The sequence below is a fragment of the Ceratotherium simum genome, chromosome 24 (genome assembly GCF_057802395.1).
Source record: "Ceratotherium simum simum isolate JZ-2026a chromosome 24, ASM5780239v1, whole genome shotgun sequence".
NCBI classification, from domain to species: domain Eukaryota; kingdom Metazoa; phylum Chordata; class Mammalia; order Perissodactyla; family Rhinocerotidae; genus Ceratotherium; species Ceratotherium simum.
The window spans coordinates 37,312,836-37,334,183 of NC_141923.1; the positions used below are offsets into that span (position 1 = coordinate 37,312,836).

General features: G+C 36.8%; 1 protein-coding gene across 12 annotated transcripts in view; it reads right to left on the reverse strand.

Annotated features, from left to right (window-relative positions):
* Positions 1 to 21,348, reverse strand: part of FUT8 (fucosyltransferase 8) — a 296,375-nt gene that overhangs the window by 229,399 nt on the left and 45,628 nt on the right. The window contains exon 1 of one of the 12 annotated variants that reach the window (XM_014784302.2): positions 2,002 to 2,021. The exons of the other annotated variants lie outside the window; for them this stretch is intronic. The gene's annotated coding sequence lies outside the window, so the exon portion shown is untranslated. Of the gene's footprint in view, positions 1 to 2,001; positions 2,022 to 21,348 lie in introns of those variants that run through there. 12 annotated transcript variants of the gene reach the window in all.

The following is a 21,348-nucleotide window of genomic DNA, read 5'->3' on the forward strand; positions in this document are numbered from 1 at the left end:
TCCCCAGTTAGAACTCTCCTTCAGAGCCTTTTCATACCCTGCATTGTCTAATAATAGTCTTATGCTAACAGTGCTCTGGTTAATTGTCTTTCAAACTGAAAAGTTCCAGAAAGTCAACACAGCAGGAATTTGCTTCATTTTTACTTTCTTGATGGGTTCCAAGGTAACTATGGGTACTGCTTTTGTGTCCATATATAATCACTAGGGAAAAAGGTAATAGAAAAGTAAAGTTTCCATTGGTCATTTAAAAAAATAATAAAGACAAAGACAAACATTTATTAAGCACCTAACTATACTGCTACGCACTTTCATGTAATTGATTCTCTTTAATCCTCATTACAACCCTTGGGATAAATATTCTTAGGTTCATTCTATAGATGAGAAATGAGAAACTTAGTTCAAGAAACTTACCTAGTTAGTAAGTGGTAAATACAGGATTTAAACCCAATTATCCCAGGGCAACTCTTTCCACTTCACCAAAGCCACCAGCTACACTGCCTTAACTCCAACCATTGTCTGTAAGAAACAACTGCATTCTTCAGAGCTCCTTGTGTTCTGTTAGGTCTACTTATTTGCTTTTTTCAGCCTTTCAGTTAGCCTCCATTCTTTAAAAAATTCTTCATGTAATTCATTCATTGTTTTCACCTCTTCCTAAACATTCACCAAAGAGGCTTAAGTATCTCATTGCTATCTCCCATCAGTAATGTTCAACATAACTTTACAGTTAAAACAATTGTACTCAATAACAATTTCAGTAGATATGTGTTTTCTGAACATGTCTCAGTTTTTCTCTGTTTTTTCATATCACAGTTCAATAATTAGATTCCATTAGTATTAGTGTAGTTTATATTTTAACCAATTATAAATGATACTGGAAATAAAGTACTTTTTAAAACCCAGGTATTATACATGCAGAATAACTGTTTTTCAGAATGGGGAGCAGTCATTTTGAGGGAAAAAACTGCCAATACAAAATTGTATACAACAACAGACACTTGCATTAGCCAGGGCTAAAAGATAAAGAAACAACTCTCATCTCAAGAGACACACAAAAAAAGCATTTGACAAAATCTAACAACCATTTCTGATTTGAAAAGTCTCTGCAAACTAAGACTAGAAAGGAATTTAATCAACCTAATAAAGGGTAACTACGAAAAATCTACAACGAACATCATACTTAATTGTGAAATAATGGATGCTTTCCTCCTAAGATCAGAAGCAAGGCTAGGATGTCCACTCTCACCATTTCTATTCAACATTAGAGGGTCTAACCAGTGAAGTCAGGCAAGAAAAAGGAAGAAAAGGCATCCAGATTGGAATGGAAGAAGTAAAATTCTCTTTATTCACAGAAGTCATGATTGTCTATGTAGAAAATCCAATGGAATCTACAAAAAAAATTACTAGAACTAAAAAGTGAATTTAGCAAGGTTGCAGGACACAAGACCAATATACAAAAATCAATTGCATTTTTATATATTAGCAATGAACAATTGGAAATTGGAATTTTTTTTAAAAATACCATTTATAAAAGCATAAAAAATATAACACACTTAGTGGGCCAGCCCCGGTGGTCTAGGGGTTAAGTTCGGCACGCTCCGCTTCAGCGGCCCGGGTTCAGTTCCCTGGCACGGACATATACTACTCATCTGGCAGTGGCCATGCTGTGGTGGTGGCTCACATACAAAAAGAGGAAGATTGGCAACAGATATTAGCTCAGGGCGAATCTTCCTCAGCAAAAAAAGTATGTATACTTAGGGATAAATCTGCCAAAATATGGGAAAGATCTGTACACTGAAAATCATAAAACACTCCTGAAAGAAACTGAAAATCTAAACAAATGGAACTACTTTATTCATGGGTCAAGACTCAATACTGTTAAGATGTCAGTTCTCCCCAAATTTATCTATAGATTCAATGCAATTCCAATAAAAACCCCAGTAGGCTTTTTTTTAATAGACATTTACAAACTGCTTCTAAAATTCACATGGAAATGTAAAGAACCTAGAATTGTTGCATCGGTCTGGATCCAATCAGGAGAGAGAAGCCACACAGAAATCTGAAAAGAGAAAATTAAGTATAAAGAATCATTGACTATAACAGGGGGTTGGAGTAACAACAATTAACTAGTGAGAAGTAAAGAAAACTCTTAAGAATACAAGAGCAGCCAATATCTGCTAGGGCTGAGACAGAGTGCTCAAGTAAAGGCCTCCCCCAACTCCCAAACCATTCCAGAGCTGAGATCTAATACCTTATTGGAGAGGGCACAGTCCTCTCTCACCGAACAGCAGACAAGTTGCTCTGGTGCCATGTCAGCAGAACTTTCTAGAAATCTGCCTTGTGGAACTTGCTAGAAATCCATCCACAGGGTGCTAAGAAAAGCTGTTCACCTGGAAGTTACCCACCAAGGCATTCTGCTACAAACCCACATGAGGGAGAGGTACAAGGAGAAGCTGCTAGCCTTGGGGTGCTGGTTACTGGGTTACTGCTGCCCTTTGAGCCCTGCAGGAGCCTAAGTGCGGGTAAAGCCACATATGCTGCAGGAGCTATACACCGGGGAAGCCATGTAGGCCGACGCCAGAGAAGCTAAGTGCACTGCTGGAGTCTGCCAAGCAAGCACACAGGAACCAAAAAGCAAAACTCTTTCCTCCTGCAATGTCTCTCCAGCACTCTACTGACAAAGCTTAACCTTGTGCCAGCTGGCAAAAAAAAAAATATTTAAAGGGCCTGATCCATTTTCACAGAGCAGGCGAAAAGGGTGAATCTGGAGCTGAGGGACAATAAATTGATAACCAGCATAATAGTCAAAAATAACATTGAAGAAGAAGAACAAAGTTGATGGGTAGCATAATCTGGTTTCACAACTTCTTATAAAGCCACAGTAATCAAAACAGTAATGGCATTGAGATAAACAAAGTGATCAGCGGAACAAATTAGGGAGCCAGAAAAAAACCCACACATATATGATGAACTGATTTTTGACAAAAGTCAAAAGGACAACCTTTTCAACAAATGGTGCTAGAACAATGGAATATCACTATAAAAAAAAATGAACTTCTATCCAATTTTCATTCCATATAAAAAAAAAAAACTCAAAATGCATCACAGAACTAAACATAAAACCTAAAACCATAAAACTTCCAGAAGATAACACAGGAGAAAACCTTTATGGCCTTGGATTAGGCAAATACATCTTAGACACAAAAACAAAAACATGATCCATACAAGAATAAACTGATAGCTCGGACTTCCTCAAAATTAAAAATTTTGTTCCTCAAAAGATATTGTTAAGAGAATGAAAAGACAAGCCACAATCCAGGAGAAAACTCTGCAAAGCATAGAATCAATAATATATAAAGAGCTCTCAAAACTCAATAATAAGAAAACAACTCAATTAAAATAATAATAGGTAAAAGATTTGAACAGACATTTTACCAAAGAAAATATACAAATGGTAAATAAACACATGAAATGATGTTCAATTTCATTAGTCATTAGAGAAATGCAAATTAAAACCACAAGGAGAAACCACTACACACCTATTAGAATGGCTAAAATTAAAAAGAATGACCATACCAAATGTTGGTAAGATATAGAGGAACTCGCACACACTGCTGGTGAGAACAAAAAGTGGTATAGCCACTTTGGAAAACTATTTGGCAATTTCCTAAAAAAGTTACCCACACACCTACCATGATCCAGTCATTCCACATTTAGGTATTTACCTATGAGAAAAGAAAATATATGTCCATACAAAAACTTGTGTATTAATGTTCATGGCAGTTTTATTTATAAGCACCAAAAACTAGAAAGAATCCAAAATGTCCATGAACAGGTGAATGGATAAACAAATTACAGCATATCCATATGTGCCAGTTATCAAGTTATTGCCCCTTAGCTCTGAATACATCCTTCAATATATGCTGTGTGATAAACAACAAAATTCCTTTAACATGAGTACCATGTTAAGCTTTCTCAGTAGAGGGCACTCAAGGGACACTGAAGTAGAAAGAGGCTCTCCAGTTTACTGAAGGGACTTGGGCGGGTTGCGGGGGTGGAGGTTGGATGTGTGGGTGTGAGGACTTCCAGTAGAGTGCTGTCCCAGCCACAATCCTTCTGTGACCTTAAAGCCTCAGCCTGGTAATAAGCTGTCAACATCCCTCTTGATATGGAAACCAGAGCCCCTGCGCACGCTGACGGCCTCTTGCTAGTGCCAGCATCTACACTCCCTCTACAAGCCCCCATTCAGACTGAACACAGCTGTCTGTGCCCAGATGGACACACACCAAGCTGCCTCTCCTGCAGCCCCCAACACAGCCCACACACTCCTAGTCTCCTGCCCCTGTTGGCACCTGGACTCCCACTACACACCCATTCCACCAGCTGCTGATCCCCTGCTCCTCTTCTTGCACTCCAATGAGTTGCCTATTGTTTATCCAGCAACTTCAGACCACCTCCAGCCTACAAACCACACTTCTCTGCTATCCAGTAGACTGAACCACATCTTCTCCAATGAGGTCTGAATCCCTCCCAAATGTGTCTTCCTCAGGTAGTCTCCCACAGCCCTAGAGTTCCATATCAAGTTTCCTTATATCTTATAGTTACTCTTTTGTTATAGTTAATAATTCTTGATATTAAACTTTCTCTGTTTAACCTACTGCATGGTTTCTATCTCCTGACTGGACCCAGATTGCTACACAGTACAAGAGAACACTGCTCAGCAATGAAATAAGGATATATGCAATATATAGAGATGAATCTCAAAATAATTATGCTGAATGAAAAGAACCAGCCCTCCCAAAAGTACATACTATAGATTCCATTTTTTAAAACTTTAGAAAATGTACTAATTTATAGTGACAGAAAGCATATCAGTACTTGCCTGAAGAGGGGGAAGGACATGAAGGGGTGAGGGAAGGGATTACAAAGGGACAGGAAGAAGTTTGGGGAGGTGATGAATATGTTTACTATCTTAATTGTGGCAGTGAGTTCACAGATATATACATATGTCAAAACTTCAGTTGCACATTTCAAATATATTCATTGCTTTGTATGCTAATCATACCTAAATAAAGCTGTTTAAAAAAAATAAAACCACATCCCCTCATCACCCCCAAAATTGTACTATATTGAAGTCTATCAGGAAATTAAAGTATATGCTACAGGGGCCGCCCCCGTGGCCTAATGGTTAAGTTCGGCACACTCCACTTCGGCAGCCTGGGTTCGGTTCCTGGTTGCAGACCTACACCACTCGTCGCAGTCGTGCTGTGGCGGTGTCCCACATACAAAATAGAGGAAGATTGGCACAGATGTTAGCTCAGGGCTAATCTTACTCAGCAAAAAAAAAAGATTTAAAAAAATTTTTAAAAAAATAAAGTATATGCTACAGAATTATAACTCACTTAGAATAGAATTCATGGGATTAATATCCAGAATATATAGAGAATTCCTAAAACTCAACAATAAAAAAAAATTCAAAAATGTGCAAAGGACTTAAATGGACATTTCTCCAAAGATGATATACAAATGGCCATAAGCACATGAAAATATGCTAAACATCACTAATCGTTATGGAAATGAAAATCAAAACTGTAATGAGATACTACTTCACACTCAATAAGAAGTTTATTATGCAAAAAAATAGAAAATAACAAGCGTTGGCAAGGATGTGGAGAAATGAGAACCCTGTGCACTGCTAGTAGGAACGTAAAATAATGCAATCAATGTGGAAAACAGTATGGTGGTTCCTCAAAAAACTAAAAATAGAATTACCATATGACCCAGCAATTCCACTTCCGGGTATACCCAAAAGAACTGAATACAGGGTCTCAAAGAGAGATTTATACCATTTTCACAGCAGCATTATTCACAACAGCCAAAAGATGGACACAACTCAAGTGTCCACTGACAAATGAACAGATAAATAAAATGTGGCATATACACACAATGGAATGTTATTCAGCCTTAAAAAGGAAGGAAATTCTGACACCTCATACAACATGGATGAACCCTGAAGACGCTACGCTAAGTGAAATAAGCCAGTTACAAAACGCCAAATACTATATGATTACACTCAAATGAGGTACTTAGAGTAGTCAAATTCATAGAGACAGAAAGTAGAATGGTGGTTACCAGGGGCTGGGGGAGAGTTACTATTTAATGGGTACAGCTTTGCAAATGACAAAAGTTCTGTCAGTGGATGGTGGTGATGGTTGCATAAGAATGTGAATGTACTTAACGCCACTGAACTGTACACTTAAAAATGGTTACAAATGGCAGATTTTAGGTTATGAATATTTATCACAATTTTTCAATTTTATATTTTAAATAAATAAATAAACTTTAAAGAAAAAAAGAGTTGATTTCCACACTTCGCAATAGTTTTATTAGTCCCAAAATGGAGATGTTATCATAAGGGTAGGGTGGAAAGGGCCAGACTCAGAAAAAAAAGTAATCATAGTCAACAAGCACTTATAAAGCCCCTATTCATGGTGTGACTTAATAAGAAATATGTATTTTGTCTCTGCCCCTGGTTTCTGACATAGAGCTCTAAAACTCTTGTAATTTCCTGAGTGACAGGGGTGCTAGAGCATCTTTTGTTGTGATATTTGGTCTTTGATCCTAGTTCCTGACAAAGAGCTCCCAAAACCCTTATAATTTCCTGAATGATGGGGGGTGACAGGAGCATCCTACACAGAGCTCCTAAATCCCTTGCAATTTCCTGAGTGATAGGAGCGTCTTTTGTTCTAATGCGGCTACTCTTGGTGGGCTCCTGGATAGCTTCAGGTTGGGGGCTGGTCACCAGAAAGAACAAGCCATGATTAGAAGCTTGGAACTTTCAGTCCCACCCTCTATCCTCTGAGAAGGAGAGAGGAGCTAGACATTGAGTTAATTCTCTATCATGCCTACATGAAGAAGCCTCCATAAAAATCCCTAAACTATGGGGTTTGGAGAGCTTCCAAGTTGCTGAACACCCCAACCCCACAGGGACAGAAGTTCCTGTGCTTAGGATCCTTCCAGACTTCATCCTATACACATCTTCATCTAGCTGTTCTTTATCTTTTCTTACATCCTTTATAATAAACTGGTAAACATAAGTGTTTTCCTGAGTTCTGTGAGCTGTGATAGCAAATTATCAAACCTGAGGAGGAGGTTATGCATACCCCCCTGCTAATTTGTCGCCAAGTCAGACAGAAGTGTGGGTAACCCGGGCACCCACTACTTGCAATTGATGTCTGAAGTGAGGGGTAGTCTTGTGGAACTGAGCCCTTAACCTGTGGGGTCTGCACTAACTATTCGGTTGGTTTCCTCACAGAATTACAGACTTGCTTGCTGTGGAAAACCCACACACCTGGTGTTAGAAGTGTTGTGAGTAGAGGAAATGAGTTTTCTTTCACAGGGCCAGATACTATGAGACACTGGGAACACAAAGAAAAACAGTCCTCATAATTGAGGAGTTTCTGTTCTACTCATACCTATACACAGGCAAGAAATCAAATGGTTTTGTTAGGTGCCATCATTAATGGCATTATTTCAAACTGATTCCAACACCGTCCAGAACCAATCATAATGATGGGTCTTCAAATGAGAGTAGCAAAATATTTGCTTTCTTCTCACAAGAAAATTTTAAATCCAATTCCCCCACTCTCCAACTGGGAGAAGGACCAGTTTGAAAGGGACTACTCCTGAAAGATACCATTTGAGAGAACAGATGGAAATATGTACAAAAATTTTGCAGATTTGTGATAGATTTAACATCTTATCCATATCTGCACCAGGCAGAGTAATCAAATTCACCCACCCTTCTGGACACCAATTCTTGTTTTCAGTCATCACCTTCTAGCCCTATCATTTAACTTATTGCTGATTCAAAGTAAGAGCCTTAGGTATGTGAGAGAACAGATACCAAAAACAGGGAATTCACCAAAAAAAAAAAAAAAAGGAGGGGGGAGAGGAAGAAAAAAAATGCATATCAAAAAAATTATGAAAAATACTAAATCTCACTCATAATCAAAGAAATACAAATAAAATAAGAGATCCTTTTCATCAACTGAGAAATATTACAAGTTTAATAGTACTCACTATACAAAAAATGTGAGGAATCAAAGTTTGTAAATTGATGCAACCTATCTGAAGGAGATTTGTTTCTGTGAATCAAAAATCTCAAAAATAATTAAATCTTTTAAGCCAACAATTCTATCTCAAGGAGTTAATGCTAAGGAAAAATTAGATAAAATCCTTTGTGTGTACTAATACATAAACTATATAATATATATGCCTTGGATATCTGTATTTTTAAAAAGCTCCTCAGGGAATTCTTATGATCACCCAGTTTGGGAACCATGCCCCAGTGAAGGAATATATGCATTAAAAGAATTAACATCTAACCAGCAACTTTTGTGAGCCTGGCACTATATTACAAATACATTATCATGTTTAACCAAAACACATTAACAGCTAGAGAGGGTGCTTTAAAAGACCCCACATTCCTAAAATACGGATAGTAAAAGACTTAAAAGGAATTTTCACTGTTATATTCATTACCTCACTTAGAATTAATGTTCTTTGTTAACTGTAAGGACAATTTCTAGTTATCATCTCAAAATTTCCCATTAATTTATATTACAAAATGGGAGCTAGTCTCAAAATTAGATAAAAATGACATTTAAAAACACAGAATAACAAATAAAAATTAGTGGAGTACCCATGATATAAAAGAATAATCAAAATAAATTTAATACTACAAATATCTTACCGAAAAACACTGAGAATCTTATCTTAAAAATTATAATTATCTGGATCATTAAAATCTATAAGAGAAAATGTCTATATCACTAATGAGGAAATGTTCTATAGCTACACTATCCAAATGGTATCCATATGTGGCTACAGAGCACCGGAAATATGGCTAATCAGACTGAATTTTTAACTTGATTTAATTTAAAGTGCCACATGTGGATAGTGGCTACCATATTAGACAGCACTCGTCTATAGGACTCTGGTTCTTTAACAACCATTAATAGCTCAGGCAACCCTCTGCTGCCTGTTCCTCTGTTCCTTCTCCCACTTCTCTGAAACTCCCATGCTAATAAACTAGCAGTTATTTATCATTCATTATTTATTGAGTACCTCCTACATGCCAAACACTATGCTGATAACACAAAATCCTTATAGAGCTCGAACCCGGACCTATCAAACAATCCCACCATCTCTGGCAATATTTTAGTCTTTTTTTTTTTTGGTGAGGAAGATTGGCCCTGAGCCTGTGCCAATCTTTCTCTATTTTGTATGTGGGACACCACCACAGCATGGCTTGATGAGTGGTGTATAGGTCCACGCCCAGGATCCGAACCTGTGAACCCTGGGCCGCCGAAGTGGAGCGCACGAACTTAACTGCTACGCCACTGGGCCAGCCCCCAATATTTTAGTCTTAATTTGCGTTAATTTTTCTTATAAGGTTTTCACCTGGTACTTACAGTATCTCTTAGTAATATATTTACTTTAGTTTTAATTAGAACAGGCATTGATAATAGGATTAATCTCTTTTATTTATTATTTCACAAACATAATCACTATGTGGTAAATTTCAACTCCCTCCTCCTCAAGGAAGATTGTTTCAGTTGACATACATAAAACCATTAATATTATGCCACACTCTTGATTAAAATCATCATTGATTTAACATAGCATTTTGGGGTACGGGGAAGCACACTAACATATTAAGTGTACTCATCAATTTTTAAGATTTTTAAAATGACAGGAGCATATCTTTGAAAAGAAAAAAAACTGTAAATGAAATAAAAGCCTAGAAGAAAATCTAGACTAAGTCTTTTTCTTATTTACATTGGTAAAAGGGCAATTTAATCCACCTCTTTCATTCCATGAATTGAGTTTCTTCACATCCAGCAAGTACTCAGTAATTTTTCAATGCTACCAATACAAACAAGGTTTGAAATCACTGACTGCAAGAGAGAAGCTTTCATGACTCATTCCTACTCATAATTTACATAACTAAGTAATACAGATTTCTTTAGCAGGACAATTAAACCCTTTGGAATATGATTTACGGTAACTACACTAAGAAAATAAATACAAGACTTTCTATCTTGGGATTAGCACATTGGTCACAGCTTTAAATTTTGGCTAGGAGAACTCAAAAAACCTGAGAGGCTTGTCCTCTATCTTTCACGAAAATAAGGGTCCAGCTGTAGATAAGAAATGAACACAGCAGAAAATAATTTAAAGTATATTATTAGCAAAGACCATAGGCACAACTTCTAATCCCGCACCCCAAAAGATCAAGAGAAACTCAGTGAAAAACGATATAGGAGTAGCTATGACTAAAAACCTATGGTAATCTGAGAATAAAGACATTCCCAAAAATGTCTCAAGTCAGCTCTCAGGAATTTACTACCTACAGATTAATTCAGTTTTTCAAGAAAAAACTCTGTGCAGAGAATACTAAGTGCCAGGCACTATGTTGGCCACTGGGAATAGCAACGAACAAAAGGAACGTAGTCACTGCTCTTAATGACATACCACGATAGATCCAATACAGTCCAATTCAACAATAGGCTGTAGGTATTACTTCCCAGTTGCTCCATCTAACATCTGTTCTAGAGCATTTATCTTAGCTGACAACATTTGGCCTCAGATTGGCCTGCTTTGGCAACGTCCATCCTACTTATCACCTAATTTATATTCCTTTTCTTCTCCAGATTCTTATTAAGATCTACTTCAGAGATTTTGCTTCGTTCGACTTTTTAACCTTTGGTGATTTCATGGTATTCAAGTTTTTCTAAAATTTTAATTATATTCATAATTTTTATTACAAATGCATTATCACTTCACCAATCAAAATTTCTCTTGACTTCTAAATTTAATTATCACAATTTATATTTTCCTTTAACAGATTACAATGATGAAAACTAGCAAGCGTTAAAACTGAGTTCTTAATTCTTCTTTTTTAAAGTGTTGAAATGTTTCCCTTTATTATGCAAATATATTTTCCTGGCATAGTCTTTATGAAAATGAATTACTTCAAGCTATTTATATCCCACTCAAATCTGAACCTTGCCACTCCTCCCCTCAAAAAGAAAAAAAGAAAGAAAAGAAAATCTTCCATTCATCAAACATTTATTGACCACCTACTATGTGTCAGGTGCTATTTTGGGTGCTCAGGATACGTCCTGAAGGGTTGGTTGGAAGGGGTGGCTCAGTGCCCTTACCCCTGGCTCCATTCCAGTTCAGCAGAATGTCACTCTGGGGTAATTAGCCCCTCCTTTGCAGGCCACAGGGCTGGCTCAACTATAAGCAGTAGTTGTTCTATGAACATGCAAACGGGCGGCAGTTTTCCTGGTTTTAGCCAGGCACTCAAGCCTTTAACAGCCCATACACAGCTCAGGCCACGTGCAGTTAGACATTTAATAAATATTCTGATGAAAAAAGGAAAAATAAGTTCCTCATAGAACTTTCATTCCAGTAAGAAAATAGTCAATAAACAAATACAAACACATACATACACACAGAACAATAGTGTGACACATAAGATGATATGATAAAAAGTAACTATATATTTATTTTAGACTGAGTGATCAGGAAAAGCTTACCTGAGGCTGTCAACTAATACAATCTCCTTGATAAAAGTGTCATTATATAATGCTATCACTCTACGAATCTGGTTCTTAACAATACATATGAAAAGTACCACTCGAATGACTAACTAGGTGTTTTGTAAAGCATCCTCAAGAATCTAGAATTAAATCAATTAAAAACTCTACTTTCAATCATAATTAGTCTAATTGTCAAGTAACTTACTGATGTGTAAAAGAATGAAATTTGTTTTTAAGCCATCCCTTTCCCCATGTACCTCTTTTATAAAACCCCCAAAATACAAAGTGTACACAATAAATTAAACTATTACGTAAGTATAATTGTCCTAGGATTTTTAAGAATGTTTCCATATTACAAGTCACTACTAACTGGGGGGCACAGTAGGTAACAAAATTTTTTAAATAAGATTTATCTTCTATTCTGCAATGGCCTATATCAAATGCCCTCAAGCCAGCAACTCAGAACCTAAAGCATAGTAATGTCATTGTTCTAAAAATCTAAGTATCTAAGATAGCTACTACCTGGGATGGAGGACTGAAAGTCTCTTTTCAGAACATTAGCCATACAAACAAAAGTTTCTGTGACTGTGAATGATTTCCAACCTCCACTGCCCAAGAAGAAACACAAAGAAAAATCAAAGCCCTCAAGCATTTGGGACTATCATGGAGTCCCCTTAGAAGGTTCTCAACATTTTACAGACCTGGTTCTAGAACCTAGATCTTCTGACTGAAAAGCCTACAGCAGATATATAGATTTAGTTACATTTGTCTCTTTTTCTGCTGCCTTCATCAGCTATCACTGATGCCTGACAACATCTAAGACAAGGTGCTTTTTAAATCTAGAACCTCTTTACAAAAATTAAAAAAAAAAAAAGACATCACTTACAGTTTGGCTCGATAGTTCAGATTCCTCTAACTTACCCCAAATTAGCCAAACTCATCCAGACTAGAAGCTGAAAAAGGTTCTCTCATCAACTCTTGCTATGATTATGCTGACATCACAGGGAAACCAAACCACCCTGTGGTCTTCATCCTATGCCAGAATTTAGAGGTATACCAAGAGCCTGTTTCTTCTGTACTATTGTTTTACAATATTAGGGTTCTTTAAAAAAATTTCAGCAAAGCCTGTAGGCACTTGATTAGCTTCAGGTCAGAAGAGCACACCCAGAATAGGTCATTCTATAGGCCATCTTCTCTATACAGCTGTATATGTATAGAAATGAAATTGACTGTCTTAGGTACTTTGCTAAAGTTAAAACAATGCAAAAACAAACGCTCAACGAATAAAAGTAGAGAATAAAAAAGGTGCTTGCTAGAATCTAGTCTTGGCTCAAGGTGGCCCCAAGGTATTCATAGTCTCCAAGGTCCATATGTTTAAAGCCAGAGGCCTAAGGAACTCTTATCCAGTTAACAACAGCAATAAGTTTTTAACACTTATTGAAAGCCATTACTTCATGCCAAGCATACGCTCAAGACTCACCTTTATTATTTATCTGCATTTTACAGACGCAGAAACCTAGCATCTAAGTTAACTATTCAAGCACAGCTGGTAATCCAAGTCATGAATCAGACCACATGTGCCTAGATTCATAGCATATGCTCTCTACAGAAATTCTAGAACTCACACAAACAGCCTGATTGACCTGAATGCCCAGAGAAATATTCAGAATCTTCAGGAGTAACAAAAAAGCATATATTTAAGTAGAGAAAAGTTTTATAGCTAACTTGATTTTTATTCAGAATAAATCTAATTATAAAAATTCAATCTTATTATCATGCATAAAATAATACAGGAAACATAAAGGGAAAACACCAGATAACCACTCATAACTAGAACTTGAATTATCAGAATACTTTTTGAAAATGGGGATAATTTTGTTAAGTTTCTGTGAAATAGTCACTTTTTTTTAAAATAAACACTCTTGAAAATCCTTCCTAAAAATTGATATAATCCCCCATCTTAAATCGGTAAACAACTTGAAGTGGTTCCTGGTAAAAACAAGTAGTTTTTACCTAGTAGAAGTAATAGTAGTAGTAGAAGGAGGAGGAGGAGGTAGAGGAGGAGAGGTAACAGCATTAGAAAATTGTACTAACAAAAGTAGTAATAGAAATGGTAGGAATAGTTGCAGTAGCAGTAGTGGTAGTTTAGTAGTCGTTACAGTAATATTGCTAGTAAGCATAACATACCAAAGAAAATATAATTTTGCTTTGTTGATCGTGAACCACGCAAAATCTCAGGGTCCTTATTAAAGGCAGTAATTCTCTTTGTACAGATATGTAACTGAATGCTATGGGAGATTGTAATTTAACCAGAGAAGTCTAGAGTTAAAGAAACCTTAGAGACCTGGTACTTGAAGCTTAGCTCTAAAAATCATCTCTGCTATCAACTCAACAGTCCTCTCCTTTCAGCACCATTCTCAAACTCTCTAATTCTTCACTCCCGGGGAATCATCACTCCCTCCCTACGCTTGCAAAGCACATTTTGTATGAGCACAGTTCCCTACTTGTCATAATTGTAGCGATTTCTGTCTTTCCTTTGGACTTTTGCCTCCTTAAGACTTTAATCTATGTTTTATCCATGTGCGTGTCTCAGGCATTCAACAGAGTACCTGAATCATAATAAAAGTTCAATTATCAATTGCTTCATTTAAAAAACATTCAATCATCTAGTGTATAATTTACAATGAAAATTTACTAATGGTAGCTTAGAAGTTGCTGAAGTTTGTGCATAAATAATTAGGGTATAAAGATATTTAGGAGAGCTTAGTCCCAAATAGTGTATTCTGGACCAGAGCCCTTTCTGATTTGAGTAAGGTTTCAAAATCTCAATATTATCAGGCAGAACCTTTCATTACTACATCTACTTTTAAAGCTACCTGCAGACTAAAGAATTCAAGTATCCCCTCCTTTGTGAACCCTTTCATTACCTTCTAGGCACAGTTTACTACTCCTCTCTGTGTGCTACTACTAAGTTTTACAGATATTTCCACTGTACTCACCACACTAAGCAGGCTTCACAGGACTGAATTTCACACAGCTCAACACATTTCACACATTATAGACTAACCCTCAAACTACCTTCAGAACACCAAATTCAGTCTTTTATACATCATCTTATTAATGATGATTTTGAGTTATTGCATGAAGCTCTGGCATCTCACAATGCTAAGGAGTTGGGAGAAGAAGTGTAAAGCCAGGCCTTCCTGAAATTTAGGGGAACACTTGTTATCATCCTGGCCTATGATGTAAAAAAGGTTAACTCTTCCTACCTCATTTCCCAGTCCTGCTACAGACAAAGTCTTGGCCATAGAAACATAAAAGCTGGGAGGGGGTAAGGGTGAAGGGGCAAATGAAGCTGTCATTCTAATATCCTGTGGGGTAGGTGTCCTCTTGTCTGGCCTAACTCTTAGCACAATCTACCTCAGTCCTTGACTTCTCCCTTGGGACAGGGACAGTACAGAGCTACAGGTATTGTGGGGTTGGAAGCAGATATCCTGGGTGATCAAATATATATATGAGTGTGAGGCACCTGTTAAGCACCCAGCTCATACTGTCACAGCAGCGTGAGAAAGATTCTTTTTCTCTCAACTTCATATACGTATCACCCCAGTAACAGGGCTCAAATCCCAGAGCCCGCATCTCCCCTCTACAAGAAGGCTGGGCCCAAGATCCATTTGCTCAGCCTCACAGATGGCTAGCAATCCCATCCAGATACTTGATGTTATGCACCAACTAGGATTTCTGGTCCCAAGGGAGACAGCATGCCCAGGAACTACAATTAGGTATTTTATAACACATTTTAGCTCTGTGGAGTAATTGTCCATACAAACACCCAAACAACTTCTACTCCTCTGACTATTTTCAAACACATTTTGGGGAATACATTATTATATAGGAAATTAGGGGACTTCTTGTGCTGTAATTATTTTAAGTTACATTTCCAACTCGCCTACTATATTATCAGCTTCCTAAAGGCAGGGTCTTAATTATTTTGTATTCCAAACTCATAATAGCTGTTCATTAAATTTGTTGGAGAAAAGGCAGGACAGTAAGACTAGGGGAAAGAAGAGGAGAAGGATAGAAATAAATATGATGAGCATCCTTGTATATATCACTTTAGACCCCATAACAATAAAGATATTCCTAAGTGATATATTTTTTTAAATCCTATCTTCCATGAACAAAGAATAAGAACAAATTCCAATTAAGGAATTTTACTACTTTTACAATGAAATGAATCAATTGATTCTGTATAATCCTTTCCTTCCCCTGGGCTCACCAAGGGGTTAGTAGAAAGATGATCTTTCTTCTAATCATGGTAAACTATCTCGAAGATGAGAGTAAAAGAAAGCTGAAGGCATTTATAAAATATCTAACTTAGAAAGCAAGAAAGGTTTTTGCAGTAGAGTAGGTCTTAAAAACAATCCTTGGATAGATTTTTATGGGTGAGAAGGTGAGTTCAGAATTACCAGACTCAGTAGAAGTTTCTATTAGTACTGACTTTCCACTCAAATGGCTAGACCCAATTCAGCTCTAAACACAAGTGAAAGGGAAGAGGAAAAGTCAGAAGAACACAGAGAAATCTAATAAGGAATCCTGACAAAGACATCAAATTAAACCCACAAATATGAAATCAGTACAGAAAAATTCAACTTGTAAGTATAACACAAAATATTAAAATATTTGATTAACGACAATTTACAACCTAAGTGTGAGAGTTTAGAATACCAAGTCTGACACATCTAGAAGATCATTTTCATCACCTAGTTAAATTTCAATTTTTTAGAATAGAACTGTGTGAATCACCATGGCAATGTAAGTCTTAAATTAAGCACTGTTTTCTAATGATATTAAAAAAATTTCCATTTTTCAAGATCCAATAAAAGTTAATTAGCCCTGTGGAAGAGAACATATAATACTCCTTAAAAGAAAGAGAAAGAAAATAAAGACAGAGAGACTGAGACTTCTGAAAATCCAGGTGAGGAAATGGCACACACACAGAACAGCTAAATCAAAAGACATGGACAAGCTAAATGCACACACAGTTCATCACATGATAGGTAAAATAAACTGTCAGTCTGACCAATGATAGTACCTTACTCAATGAAAAAACATTATTATATAATAAAAACACAACGATGCAGAATGAGAAAACTCACTACTAAATGCAAAAAGGAACAACTTTAAAAATAAACTATGGGCCAGCCCCGAGGCTTAGCGGTTAAGTGCACGCGCTCTGCTGCTGGCGGCCCGGGTTCGGATCCCAGGCGCACACCGACACACTGCTTCTCCGGCCACGCTGAGGCCGCGTCCCACATGCAGCGACTTGAGGGACGTGCAACTATGACATACGACAATCTGCTGGGGCTTTGGGGGGAAAAAATAAATAAATAAAATCTTTAAAAAAATAAAAAATAAAAATAAAAATAAACTATGATCACAACTATGTAAAAAAAACGTACATATGAAAAACGACTAAAAGGCACATACACCCAGATAGTAACTGTAGTCATGTAAAACTGGTGAAACTAAGGACAATTCTCTTTTTTTAATAAAAAGTTGTCGGGGCCGGCCCCGTGGCTTAGCAGTTAAGTGTGCATGCTCTGCTACTGGCAGCCCAGGTTCGGATTCCTGGCGCACACCGACGCACCGCTTATCCAGCCATGCTGAGGCAGCATCCCACATACAGCAACTAGAAGGATGTGCAACTATGACATACAACTATCTACTGGGGCTTTGGGGAGAAAAAGGGAAAAAAAGGAGGAGGATTGGCAATAGGTGTTAGCTCAGGGCCGGTCTTCCTCAGCAAAAAGAGGAGGATTGGCATGGATGTCAGCTCAGGGCTGATCTTCCTCACAAAAAATTAAAAAATAAAAAAAACTAAAAGTTGTCTACATTTTCTATAACTTAGTGATTTTTTTTAATGTGAAGGTTTTTCAAAAGAAAGAAAACTACATTTTACATATAATTTATACCAATTTCTCTTTTTACACTTCTATTTCTACCAAGATATCTAAGCACTAAATTTATGATGTGCATTAGTTTTTTACCACATCACAGAAAATGTAAAAATTAACATTATTCTCTGCTCATAAAAATAGGGCAGTGTACTAATTAAATTAAGACACCCAATCTAAATGAGTCATCCAACTAAATGGTTTCATACATCCAAAGTGTCAGCACAAGGTTTGTTTGTTTGTTTGTTTATATTTCTTGCTGAGGAAGATTCGCCCTGAGCTAACGTCTGCTGCCAATCTTCCTCTTTTTGTATGTGAGCCGCTGCCACAGCATGGCCACTGACAGATAAGTGGTGTAGGTCCACGCCCAGGAACCAAACCTGGACTGCTGAAGCAGAACGTGCCAAACTTAACCACTAGGCCACTGGGGCTGGCCCAACACAAGGTTTTAATAACCCTCCTACACCCAAAAAGGCTGTAAAAGTAAAGTAATTTTCATATGGTATAAGAGTAAAAAAATGAAACTTTGACTATCAACATAGGAAGCAAAGGGTGCTGCTGCCCCCAAGCTACACTTGCAAACAAAACAACAGTAAATGGGCTAAGAATGAGTTATCTCACGTAGAACAAAAATCAGTCCTAAGATCAACTTCCCTCTGGAAAAGTTCTGTATTCATTCCTGCAAATTAGAATACATTACCTCAAAATGTACAAACATCAGGTTTGTACATTTTGTACCATCAGGTTTGTACACCAGAAGGAAATCAAATTCCAAATGAGTAATACTGCCAAATCAGACAAAGGATATTATACCAGTCTTTACCATTGCAAAATTGTCACAAAGAGTCAAAAATAGCCTTCAATCAGATCCAACAAGTAAAGAGCTTGGAATTCAACATTCCTGTCCTCACAACAACAAAAAAAGCTGGAAAAAAATGAAAATCAGCAACTCTTATGAGAATCATCAGAGAACTGAGTTCAGAGGGCAAACTACTACCCTGAAAACTGAGTAGACAGACAGGCCGACACAGAGAATCACAGCATGTGTGAAGCAGCCCAGGAACATGAGTCCTCAGCTGGAGCCCATCAGTAGGAACACTTTCAACAGTAACTGACAACTGCTGGAGGCTCAGTGTAGACTAGCTTAGAGCAAAACACTGTGAGGGGACCCAGTCTCTGAGAGGCTCCCATACTTGCTTGAGTTTTACCTCCAGGAGCCCTACCAGGTTCTTACCATAAAGATCCAAGAAAAATTCCTTCCTGTTTCCAGCAGGGAGAAGGGAAAAGGAATCATTTTGAAATAAGCCCAGAGCTCTTGATTCTTCTTAAAAAGGCCTTCCTGAAAAGGAAACTATTTTAACAGAGCCTAACCAACTGGAATATTACAGAGCCTAACCCACCAGGGTTTTACAGTGTCTAACCAACCTGAGGTAAAGGAAACATCCAACTCCAGCTCCCTCTATCCTTCAACATGGGGAAAGAGAGACCCAAATCAAGCTGACTAAAAGACTGAGAACTAATCACAGACTACAGAACTCCCACCCCCTCACCACGACATCAGTACAACTCCTACACAATAACAGAGCGTTACAGGTAAAAGAAATGCAAGTCTCAGACCCTATTTAAGGATTCTCTACAAAATCAAGACAACAGGGCAGACAAAAATAAGGACACTACAAGAAATTTTAGCATCTGACACCACAGCTACAGCAAACAGTAAACACAGCCTAACTCCTAGTGAAATAAACATAAAACCTCACACCAAAGGCCTGTTTACCTCAGTTTCCTTTACCTAATATATCATGTCTGGCTATCAATAAAAAAATTACAAAGGATTGTAAAGGCAAAAAACACAATCTGAAGAAACAAAGCAAGCCTCAAAATCCGACTCAGATATGGCAGAGGTTTTAGAATTATCACTGGGTTTAAAAATAGCTATGGTAAATATGCTAACGGCTCTCATGGAAAAAGTGAACAACACGCAAGAACAGATGGGTAATATAAGCAGAGATATGGAAACTAAGAAAAAAGTCAAAAGGAAATGCTACAAATCAACAATACTGTAACAGAAAAAGAATGTCTTTAGTGATAGACACCAAACCAAATCCAGGAAGCCCAGAATACACCAAGCAGGAAAAACACTAAAATACTTACACCTAGGCATATCATAATAAAATTGAGAAAAATAGATGGAAAAAACTTGAAAGAATCAAGAGAAAACCAGAAGGGAGAAAAAAAAAAAAAAACCTTACCTAGAGAGAAGGAAAATAAGAATTACACCAAACTTTCTCTTCAGAAACCACGCAAGCAAAATGAGTGGAATGAAATACTTAAAAGTGTTAAAAGAAAAAACCACCAACCTAGAATTCTGTATTTGGAAAAATTATCTTTCAAAAATGAAAAAGAAATAAAGACTTCCTCTGACAAACAAAAATTGAGGTAACTGAAGACCTACTGACCTGCTTTGCAAGAAATGTTAAAAGTTCTTCAAAGAAGGAAAAATATATAGGTCAGAAACATGGATTACATAAAGAAATGGAGCATTAGAGAAGCAATAAATAAAGGTAATATTAAATCTTTTATTTTTCTTATTCTTTTTGATATTTTTGATTTCTGATTCTTTCTGATAATTTCTGATTCTTTATTGATCTAACAGATAACAATTTGTTCAAAATAATAGTAGCACAATATATTCGGTGATCACAGCTTATAGATAAATGAAATGAATTACAACAATGTTATAAAGGATGGGAGAGAGGAATTGGGAATACTCTGTTATAAGGTACTTGCACTACCCATGAAGCAGTATAGTTTGATTTGAAAATGAACTTGGATTAGTAAGTGTATAATCACAAACTCTGTGGCAACCACTAAAAAAAATTTAAAAAGAGGTATAATGATACACGAAGATAGGATAGAAAATGGAATCATATAAAAAGCTCAATTAAAATGAGAGAAAGCAGAAACAGAGTGGAAGACAAAGAACAAGGGCAAGGAATAGAAAACAGTTTAAAAAAATATGGTATGTCAAGTATGTCCAAGTATGTCAATACATTATTACTTTAAACATTGATGATCTAATTAAAAGACAGAGACTGTCAGAGTGAATCAAAAGACAAGACCCAACTATATGTTGTCTACAAGAAACCCACTTAAATATAAAGACAGACAGATTAAAGTGATGAAGAAAGATATACCATGCTAACACTAATCAAAAGAAAGCTAGAGTAGTGATATTAATTTCAGAAAGAGCTGACTTTAGAGCAAGGAAAATTTCCAGCAATAAAGAGGGGTATTACATAATGATAGACAATTATCAAAGAAGACATAACTTCTTTGTATCCTTCTAAGTATGCACCTAACAACAAAGCATCAAAATACATAGGTAAAAACTAGTAGAACAGCAAGAAGAAATACATAAATTCACAATTATATTTAGAGACTTCAACACCGCTCTATCAGTAATAGAACCAACAGGCAGAAAATCAGTAAGAACATCATTGAACTATTTGAATAGCATCATCAATCAACTAGATCTAATTGACATCTATAGACCACTTCATCCAACAACAATAGAATACAGATTCTTCTCAAGCTCAAAAGGAACATTCATCAAGATAGACTATATTCTGGGCCAGAAAACACATCTTAACAAATGTAAAAGAACAGAGTACATGCATACAAAGCATACATACAAAGTATGCTTTCAGACCACAATGGAATTAAACTAGAAATTAATAGCAGAAAGATGGCTAGAAAATCCCCAAATATTTGGAAATTGA